This window comes from Macaca fascicularis, chromosome 19 (genome assembly GCF_037993035.2).
Source record: "Macaca fascicularis isolate 582-1 chromosome 19, T2T-MFA8v1.1".
NCBI classification, from domain to species: Eukaryota; Metazoa; Chordata; class Mammalia; order Primates; family Cercopithecidae; genus Macaca; species Macaca fascicularis.
This window is the reverse complement of record NC_088393.1, coordinates 40,633,762-40,644,795: the sequence shown is the minus strand read 5'-3', so window position 1 is coordinate 40,644,795 and position 11,034 is coordinate 40,633,762. Positions and strand designations below refer to the sequence as shown.

Below are 11,034 nucleotides of genomic sequence, written 5' to 3'. Positions count from 1 at the left end.
CACAAAGAAATACCAATGGTCTGAGACGAAAAAATACGATCTCATCACACAAATGCAAATTAAATCAATGAGATAGCGTATTTTATCTATCTGATTATAAATCATCAAAAAAAGTGTTAACACCTGGTGTGAGAGAGAAGGTAAGGAAACTGGCACTTCCATATATGGTCATAAGTAATTTGATAAAATCTTCCTGGAAGGCCACTTGACAATTTGCAATAAAAACCCTCAAAATGTGCATACCTTTTGACCTAGCCATTCCAATTCAGTCATTTATTCTAAGAAAATTATTATACATGCAAAGATATAAGGAAGTGAATTATATTGTTGCTTACAATAGCAGAATGAGAGGTTCTATCTAAATGTCCAAGTGAAGGAACCCCAGACAACGCTGACCAAATCCTCAAAATCAACAAGAAGAAATGAAGAGATGTTTGAAAGAAAGATTTGCCTATGGTGGGTAATTGCCTTAAAGTGAAAGGATTATGGTGGAGTCTATTACTGAATTTTTTTTTGTTTTTTTTTATCCCTTGAGGAAATCATGACTAAATGTCTTGTTGGATGGATTACACTGTAATTTGACCATTAGTGCATAAAACTCTATCCACCCCCACCTGATCTCAGGTATGGATGAAAAATGTTCTCCTCTGGCTGTCTGTTACTTGAACAAAAGCAAGATTAATTACTTGTGTTCCTTCTTTCAGAAAGAGATACACACTTAGCTTTGAATGAAATATACATATGTTTCTAGTTGCCAGCTCTTAAGTAATTCTGAAGTAATTCTTAAGTTAAAAGCATAAAAGGTTTTAAGTTAAAACCATCTTAAGTTAAAAGTTTTAAGTTAAATACATTGATCTTCAGATCAATTTTATTAGATGCACTCTTCTATACAAATTAAATTGATACCAAATCTTACATAGAATTTTCTTGTTTTTAATAAGGACTGATGACAGTTCCAGGCAGGGGTCTGGGGAGCGCAGCAGCCATGGCCAGCCACCTTGTGCTCAACAATGGCGCCAAGATGCGCATCCTGGGGCTGGGCACCTGGAAGTCCCCTCCAGGCGAGGTGACTGAGGCCGTGAAGGTGGCCATCAGCGTCGGGTAGCACCACATTGACTGTGCCCACGTGTACCAGAATGAGAATGAGGTGGGGGTGGCCATTCAGGAGAAGCTCAGGGAGCAGGTGAAGCTCGAGGAGCGCTTCATCATTAGTAAGCTGTGGTGCACGTACCATGGGAAGGGTCTGGCGAAAGGAGCCTGCTAGAAGACCCTCAGCGGCCTGAAGCTGGACTACCTGTACCTCTACCTTATTCACTGGCTGACTGACTTTAAGCCTGGGAAGGAATTTTTCCCATTGGATGAGTCGGGCAATGTGGTTCCCGGTGACACCAACATTCTGGACACATGGGCGGCCATGGAAGAGCTGGTAGATGAAGGGCTGGTGAAAGCTATTGGCATCTCCAACTTCAACCATCTCCAGGTGGAGAGGCTCTTAAACAAACCTGGCTTAAAGTATAAGCCTGTAGTTAACCAGATTGAGTGCCACCTGTACCTCACTCAGAAGAAGTTAATCCAGTACTGCCAGTCCAAAGGCATCGTGGTGACCGCCTACAGCCCCCTCGGCACTCCCGACAGGCCCTGGGCCAACCCTGAGGAAGCTTCCCTCCTGGGGGATCCCAGGATCAAGGCGATTGCAGCCAACCACAATTAAAAAAAAAAAAAAAAAAAACAGCCCAGGTCCTGATCCGGTTCCCCATGCAGAGGAATTTGGTGGTGATCCCCAAGTCTGTGACACCAGAACTCATTGCTGACAACTTTAAGGTCTTTGACTTTGAACCGAGCAGCCAGGATATGACCGCCTTACTCAACTACAACAGGAACTGGAGGGTCTGTGCCTTGGTGAGGTGTGCCTCCTACAAGGATTACCCCTTCCATGGAGAGTTTTGAAGCTGTGGATGCCTGCTCGTCCCTAAGTGACCTATACCTGTGTTTCCTGCCTCATTTTTTTTCATTTGCAAATGTAGTATGGCCTGTGTCACTCAGCAGTGGGATAGCAACCTGTAGAGTGGCCAGCGAGGGCGTGTCTAGCTTGATGTTGGATCTGAAGAGCCCTGTCAGAGTAGGAGTCTCTTCCAGTTTGTTTTGTCCTCCTTTTTGCCCCTCTGGGGAAAGTACAACCTGAATACCCTTTTCTGACCAAAGAGAAGCAAAATCTACCAGGTCAAAATAGTGCCACTAACAGTTGAGTTTTGGCTGCTTGGAACTGTAATCCTTTCAGCAAGACTTCTCTTTGCCTCAGATAAAAAGTATTTTTGTGGAAAAAAAATAAGGACCGACACAGTGAAGTATATGTTAAAATATAAAACATGTTTTAAAAAAGAGCTTCTTATTACAAAAAGTGTGAACAACTTTATGATAGTAACAAAAGCTTCTATTTTAAAAAGCCCTTTGTATTTATAGAAAGCATATATTTACATGTATTCTTTGTAATACTATATTTGAATGTTGTGGACTCAGAAACTTGCAAAAAATCCAAAATTACAAATACCATAGAAAATCATCATAAAAAGTCGCAGACAGGTTAAAAAGTCGCAGACAGGTAAAAATATGATGTTCATGGATGTTCACAGGTCAACAGATAAAATATAGTATATACACACAATAGAATACTATGCAACCTTAAAAAGGAAGGAGATCCCATCACATGCCACAACCTGGATAAACCTTGAGTAAAATAAGCCAGACATAAAAGGACAAATACCAAACAATTTCAGTATAGGAGGTATTAACATAGTCAAATTCATAGAGGCAGTAGAATGGTGGTTACCAGGGTCTGGGACAGGAGAGAAATGGGGAATCGTTTAGTGGGTACAGAGTTTCAGTTCTGCAAGATGAAAAGGTTCTGGAGTTCTGCTTCACAACAATATAAATACACTTAACACTACTGAACTGTATACTTAAAAATAGCTAAGATGGTACATCTTATGGTATGTGTTTTTACCGCTATCAGATGAATGAATGAGTGAATAGCTTTAGTTAAAAAAAAAAAAAAAGGTTACAGGTGACGCTGAGTTCTGTGGCTAATAGAGGAGCTATTCGTTCATTCATTTCTGATAGCCATAATCCATCTTCTGTGTGATAGGCACTTTGCTAAATGTTGGAGTTAAATGATAATTAAGAAATGATCCCATTTGTCTAAGTGTTTTCCATCTAGTTGGAGAGAGAGAGAAGTAACAGTGTAAGAAATGTTCCACGTAGTGGGAATAAGTACTGGGTGCTGGGAAAATACAAAGTGGGGCTGTTTCATGTGGTCTTGGAGTGGGGGAAGGAGTGGTAGGGTGGTCACTCGCGTCTTCTTGCTGGAGTACTGAAGGTGAGTAGCAGCTAACCAGGCAAACATGCGGAATGAAAGACCAGGTGAAGGCATAGTGAGGACGCCAGAGGCAGGGAAAGGCTTGGTGTGACCAGGGTTTGGGATTGGAAAGGTCTCACGAGATTGAGGAGAGTGGAGGCAGAGGCCTTGTCAAGGAGTTTGGATCTTGAGATCAATAAGAAGTCATGAAAGCTTTAAGGAGGGGAATCATATATCCAAATTTGCATCTAAAAAGGATTATTCTGGCTTCTATGGTGAGAAACAGTTTGGAGGAGAGCAAGACTGGAGACAGGAATATTAGTAAAGAATTAACAGTAAGGAATTGACCGGCGGCCCTTTAAGTAGGCTGAGAAATGAATGAGAGAAGAAACAATGAGTTAGACAACTTTTTGTAGAAGTGTAGCTTTGAACAAGAGGAGATAGCAAGATGGCTGCAGGAGAATCTGGAGCCTGAAGTTGTGTGTGTGAACGTGTGTGTTCGAGTGGGAGGGACAGGCATGTTTAAACACAGACAGGGAGGACAGAGTCAAGCTGTATCCTAAGGGCATGGGAGGAAACCAGATCTCACTCAATAGAGCTTACTTTAGGTTGGGAGGAAGAGAGAGGGCAGGACTCCACTCTTATTTTAATAATAGGGAAAGAAACAGATGGATTTAAGTGTAAGTTTTTAGGTTTGCCATTAGAAAGTTAAGGGGTTTCTATATCATGGGATTTGCTCTGTAAAACAGAAGGAAAGCTCATCCTGGAGGAGGAAATGGAGAGATGGTGGTTTACAGAGAGAGTTAAGTGTGAAATGAGAGCTAAAAAGAATAGTAGAAAGAATGAGCTGACCCTGGGCCAGTCATGGTGACTCACACCTATAATGCCAGCACTTTGGGAGGCTGAGGCGGGCAGATCACTTGAGGTCAGGAGTTTGAGACCAGCCTGGCCAACTTGGTGAAACCCTGTCTCTACTAAAATTACAAAATTTATCCCGGTGTGGTGGCAGGCACCTGTAATCCCAGCTACTTGGGAGGCTGAGGCAGGAGAATCACTTGAACCCAGGAGGCAGAGTTTGCAGTGAGCAGAGATCATGCCACTGCACTCCAACCTGGGCAACAAAGTGAGACTCCCTCAAAAAAAAAAAAAAAAAAAAAAAAAAAAAAAGCCAACCCCTCAAAAAAAAAAAAAAAAAAAGAGCCGACCCCAAAAAAGTGAGACTTCAGGGCAGCATGGGGCTGGAGATAGAATTCTGTCCAGCATATTTGTGTGGTTGTTTCTAGGAACTCTACCATCAAAGATATTTCCGGAATCTGACTTATGAGCTTTGCCTGGTCTAGGCCAGTGCATCTAGATTTGAAAGGCTTGGGGAAAAAAACTATGAAGAGACACTGTTCTAGCACAACTCTAAATATAGTAGTAAGTGATAATTATTAAAAGAATGTGATATTGGCCCAAGAGTTGACAAATAAACCAGTGGAACAGAACAGACAGCCCCAAAGCACAGACAGTTACATGTGGTAATGTACAGGATAAAAATCTGGCCCTTTAAATTACTGGGGGAAGAAAGGCTTAGTCAATAAATGGTAAAGCGACAATTTGCTGTTGTTAGACACCTACTATGCACTGTGCATGAAAATAAGGTCTGAATGAAAATTAAGATCTAAGTATTTAAAAAGCCCTTTTTATATCATTACAGGGAAATATTTTTATAAACTTGGGTTAGAGAAAGTTGTAGTAATTATTTCATGAGACGTAGGAACCAAAAAAGAACAATCAACATATTTGACCACCTAAAATTAAAAAGTAGGCCAGGTGCGGTGGCTCCTGCCTGTAATCCCAGCACTCTGGGAGGCCAAGGCAGGCACCCAGGAGTTCAAGACCAGCCTGGCCAAAATAGTAAAACCCTGTCTATACAAAAAATACAAAACTTAGCCAGGGATAGTGGCGTGTGCCTATAGTCCCAGCTACTCGGAAGTCTGGGGTGGGAGGATCACCTGACCCTGGGGAGGTCGAGGCTGTAGTGAGTGGTAATCACACCAATGCATTCCAGCCAGAGACAGAGTGAGACCCAGTCTCAAAATAAAATAAAATAAAATAAAATAAAATAAAAATAATAAATAAACTCTGTGTGACCAAAAAAAAGAGTTTTTGTTGTTTTTTTTTATTACACTCTACAGCTATTTTTTTAAAAAAAGTAGAGGTCTAAGTTAAAGGGTTAAAGAATAAACTACCAAGTGCGAGAAAACATTTGTAACATCTGTAACAGGTACAGGGTTACTATTAATATATGAGCTTCTACACATCAAGTTGACCACTCTGCGTCTGTCTCCTTAATTATAAATTAAGTGGCCATATATGTGTGGATTTATTTCTAGACTCTCTGTTCTGTTACAATGGTCCGTCTACACTAGTGCTAATATCACACTCTTTTATGATAACATAATCATATGCTATGGTAAACATAATAATAAGGCTTGACATCTGGTAGTATAAATCCTCCAAATTCATTCTTCAAAATAAAAAGGGAAAAAAATTGTGATAATGTGTTGTCTCAAACGTGATGGGTATAAACTCAGATATTTGTTATGCCATTAGTATTTAACTCCTATTTTATGAATGTTGATTTATACCTGCTCAATATTTAATAATACCACAATAGAAAACTATACACCTACTAACATCAACAAAATTTTTAAAATGAAAGTTAGAAACCTGAAGAAAAAAAGGTACAAAACACATTTTTAGTGGGATACCTTAATATACCTCTCATTCTTTGACAGGCCAGAGAGAAAAATACTTAAAAATACATGAAATTGAGGGAGCCCAAATGGTGAAATAGCAGAAAAACCTTCAAAGCAGCTATTATAAACATCCTTAAAGAACTAAAGGAAACCATGCTTAAAGAATTAGAAGAAAGGATGATAACGACATATCATCAAACAGAGAACATCAAGAAAAAGATAAAATCATTTAAACAGAAACCCATAGAAATTCTAGAATTGAAAAGCAAAATTTAAAAAAATTAAAACTTCACTAGAGAGATTCAATGGCAGGTTTGAGCTGGCAGGAGCAAATCAGTGAATTTGAGGCTAGATTAATGTAGGTTATCCAATCGTAACTACAGAGAGCTAAAGAAAATGAAGAGGAGAAAGAAAAATTATCAGAGTCTCAGGAAGATATGAGATGCCATTATATGCACCAAAATACACACAAAAGAATCAGCAGGTAAAGAGGAAAGGCAGAAGCATTAATGTACTCAAAGAAACAAAGGTTGAAACTTCCCATATTTGATGAAAAACGTTAATCTACACAGCCAAGAAGCTCAACAAATTCCAAGTATGCCAAACAAAGAGATCCACATCCAGATATATTACGGTAAAGATGCTGCAAGACAAGCACAAAGACAAATCTTAGCAGTAACAGGAGCAAAAAACGTGTCACATGTAAAGAGTCCCCAGTAAGATTAACAGCAGTCTTTTTTTTTTTTTTTTTTTTTTTTTTTTTGAGACGGAGTCTCACGCTGTTGCCCAGGCTGGAGTGCAGTGGCGCGATCTCGGCTCACTGCAAGCTCCGCCTCCCGGGTTCCCGCCATTCTCCTGCCTCAGCCTCCTGAGTAGCTGGGACTACAGGCGCCCGCCACCGCGCCCGGCTAATTTTTTGTATTTTTAGTAGAGACGGGGTTTCACTGTGGTCTCGATCTCCTGACCTTGTGATCCGCCCGCCTCGGCCTCCCAAAGTGCTGGGATTACAGGCTTGAGCCACCGCGCCCGGCCAACAGCAGTCTTTTCATCAGAAACAGTGGAAGCCAGAGGCAGTGGGTTGATACAGTCAAAGTGCTGAAAATAAAATTTCATCTAGCAAGAATCTTATATCCAGCAAAATTCTCTCTTAAAAATGAAGGCGGTATGGTGGCGGGTGCCTGTAGTCCCAGCTAGTCGGGAGGCTCCCAGTGAGCCAAGAGCTTGCAGTGAGCCAAGATCGCACCACTGCACTCCAGACTGGGTGACAGAGCGAGACTCTGTCTCAAAAAAAAAAAAAAAAAAAAAAAAAAAAAAATTAAGGCAAGATATATTCCCAGATAAACAAAACCTGAGAGAGAGAATCTGTTGATAGCACACCTACTTGACAAGAAGTGTTCAGGCAGAAAGCAAATGACGGCCGGGCGCGGTGGCTCAAGCCTGTAATCCCAGCACTTTGGGAGGCCGAGACGGGCGGATCACGAGGTCAGGAGATCGAGACCATCCTGGCTAACACCGTGAAACCCCGTCTCTACTAAAAAATACAAAAAACTAGCCGGGCGAGGTGGCGGGCGCCTGTAGTCCCAGCTACTCCGGAGGCTGAGGCAGGAGAATGGCGTAAACCCGGGAGGCGGAGCTTGCAGTGAGCTGAGATCCGGCCACTGCACTCCAGCCCGGGCTACAGAGCAAGACTCCGTCTCAAAAAAAAAAAAAAAAAAAAAAAGAAAGCAAATGACTCCAGACAGTAATGTAAACATGCACACACACACACACACAACATACACAAACACACAACACATACATACAAAGAAGATGGGTAAAGGAAATTATGTAGAAATTACAAAAGACAGTATACAATTGTATATTTCTTCTCTCTTTCTTTTGAGACAAGGTCTAACCCTGTCACCTAAGCTGAAATGTGGTGGTGCAAACATGGCTCACTGCAGCCTCAACTTCCCGGGGTCAAGTGATCCTCCCACCTCACCCTTCCGAATAGCTGGGACCACAGGTGCACACCACCACACCTGGCTAATTTTTAAAAAATCATTTTTGTAGAGGCCAGGCATAGTGGTTCACGCCTGTAATCCCAGCACTTTGGGAGGCCAAAGCAGGTAGATCGCGAGGTCAGGAGATGGAGACCATCCTGGCTAACACGGTGAAACCCCGTCTCTACTAAAAAAATACAAAAAATTAGCTGGGTGTGGTGGTGGGCGCCTGTAGTCCCAGCTACTCAGGAGGCTGAGGCAGGAGAATGGCATGAACCCGTGAGGTGGAGCTTGCAGTGAGCCAAGATCACGCCACTGTACTCCAGCCTGGGCAACAAAGCGAGACTCTATCTCAAAAAAAAATTTTTTTTGTAGAGATGGGGTCTCACCATGTTGGCTAGGCTCGTCTCAAATTCTTGACCTCAGGTGATCCTCTTGCCTTAGCCTCCCAAAGTGCAGGGATTACCAGCTTGAGCCACCATGTCTCACCTTCTTCTCCTTTATTATTTTAACTGATTTATAAAGTAATTTCATAGAACAATGTGTATATAATTGTGTTGTTGGGGCTATAATCTATAGAAATACAGATTATGTATTTGTATAATCTATAGATTATGTATATATTATTATGTACGTATAATCTGTAGAAATACAGATTATGTATTGACACTGATGCTACATGGAAGGTGGGAGCAAAGCTATACTGGGAAAAGGAAAGGACACAAGATGGTAGGTCAAACTATAGTAATAAAGAAAGACAACCAGATGGGTAAATTAAAAGGTAATGGCTGGGCGCGGTGGTTCACACTGCAATCCCAGCACTTTGAGAGGCCAAGACAGTGGATCACCTGAGGTCAGATGTTTGAGATCAGCCTGGCCAACATGGTGAAACCCCATCTTTACTAAAAATACAAAAATTAGCCAGGCGAGGTGGCGGGTGCCTGTAATCCCAGCTACTTGGGAGGCTGAGGCAGGATAATCACTTGAATTTGGGAGGCAAAGGTTGCGGTGAGCCGAGATCCCACCACTGCACTCCAGCCTGGGCGTCAAGAGCAAAACTCCATCTCAACAAATAAATAGTAATATAAAAAGCTCTATAGATATAGTTGTTGTTGTTGTTGTTGTTGTTTTGAGACAGGGTCTTGCTCTGTCACCAGACTGGAGTGCAGTGGTACAATTACAGCTCAGTGCAACCTTGACTTCCTGGGCTCCAGCAATCCTCCATCTCAGTCTCCCAGGTAGCTGGGACTATAGACATGCGTGCCACCACACCTGGTTAATTTTCATATTTTTTGTAGAGACAGGGTTTCACTATGTTACCCAGGCTGATCTCCACCTCCTGGACTCAAGCCATCCACTCTCCTTGGCCTCCCAAAGTGCTGGGATTACAGGCATGTGCCACCGTGCCCAGCTGTGTAGATATACTTTTTCTCCTTTCTTCTCTCAGTTTCTTTAAAAGTCTTCAGACTACATAATGCATTAATGATACCAAAGAATTGTTGGGTTTTTAACATATAGAAACATAATATGTATAATAATATGTATAACATATTAGCATAAACACAATAATAATGCATGAATACTATTAAAAATGCATAAATACTATTATACTATAAATGCAAAATAATAGCATTAGAAGGGAGTATAATGGAGCCATTCAGGATTCTATATTTCACTGGAACTAAATGGTTATAAATCTACATAGATTTTGATAAATTAGGCTAAATTAGAATATAGTGATCGCTACATAACTCTGTGAATGTACCAAAAAACATTGATCCACCCACCTCGGCCTCCCAAAGTGCTGGGATTACAGGCATGAGCCACCGCACCCGGACTCCAATTCCTTTTTTGTTATCGTCGTTCTTTCTATCCTAGGATAATGAGGACCTCCCGCAAATGAGCTTTTCATCAGCAATTAGTTTCGTCACATGAATTTCTGTTTCTGATTGCTGAAAAGGTGAAGGCGAAAAGCCAAGGGCCTTTTGGAACAAGTCGGGCAACTGAGATATGGAGTTAGCGACAGCCCTGCTCCCTGCCCACCCTTAGAAAGGCAAGGTGCTGTCAGAGGTTTCAGAGTAGGGGCACACACAGAGAGTAGGGGGCACACACTGGCAACTTCAGTTTTGTCTGGCCCACCATGGACTGGAAAATTGAAAGCCATTTGTAGCCAAGTCACAGGCCCTGTTGCCAGTATTATACTTGCTCTCAGACATTCGGGTCCAAATACCACTTTTCCCAGATTCATCAACAATGATCGAGTGGAATTCAGCCTTTTGGCCTGCTGGGTCCAGCTTTTTCTTTTTCTTTCTTTCTTTTTTCTTTTTCTTTTTTTTTTTTTAAGTCCAGGTCTCGCTTTGTTGCCCAGGCTGGATGCAGTGGCGTGATCTCAGCTCATTGCAGCCTTGACATCCTGGGCTCAAGTGATCCTCCCCCCTCTCAACTTCCTGAGTAGCTGTGACTACAGGTGTGCGCCACCACACAAAGCTAAGTTTTGTATTTTTTGTAGAGACAGGATCTCACTATGTTGCCCAGGCTGGCCTTGGACTCCTGGGCTCAAGAGATCTGTCCCCTGGGCCTCCCAAAGCGCTGGGATTACAGGTGTGAGCACCCCCACTCCCCAGTGTGTCCAGCTTTTCTGTCCATTCACCTTCCTTCAGCTGCTCACCCCTCTCTTCCCTCACACAGCGTGTCCTCGTCTGAAAAAAACAGATTTTTTTGACTACAGCTGATCCCTGTGGGATATGGGGCTAGAAGATGCAGCACCGGTCCCCGTATGCCTCACAGGGATGGCTTCTTGCCTTTGAGAAACCACTTGAGTCACACAGGAACCTCATCACTGAGCCGCCCACCAGTGTCGGCATCCAAGGTTTGGATTGACAAACAGTTGTTTCCTTGGAGCCGTAAATTCCAAACTCCTCTGCCAAAGAAAAGATGCACTTAGCGGTGTGCAGGC

The 11,034-nt window shown here is 42.3% G+C and overlaps 1 pseudogene; it reads left to right on the top strand.

Annotated features, from left to right (window-relative positions):
• The first annotated feature begins 962 nt into the window (after nt 1–962).
• On the top strand, nt 963–2,086 carry LOC141409076 (aldo-keto reductase family 1 member B1 pseudogene; annotated as a pseudogene).
• The last annotated feature ends 8,948 nt before the right edge of the window (nt 2,087–11,034 follow it).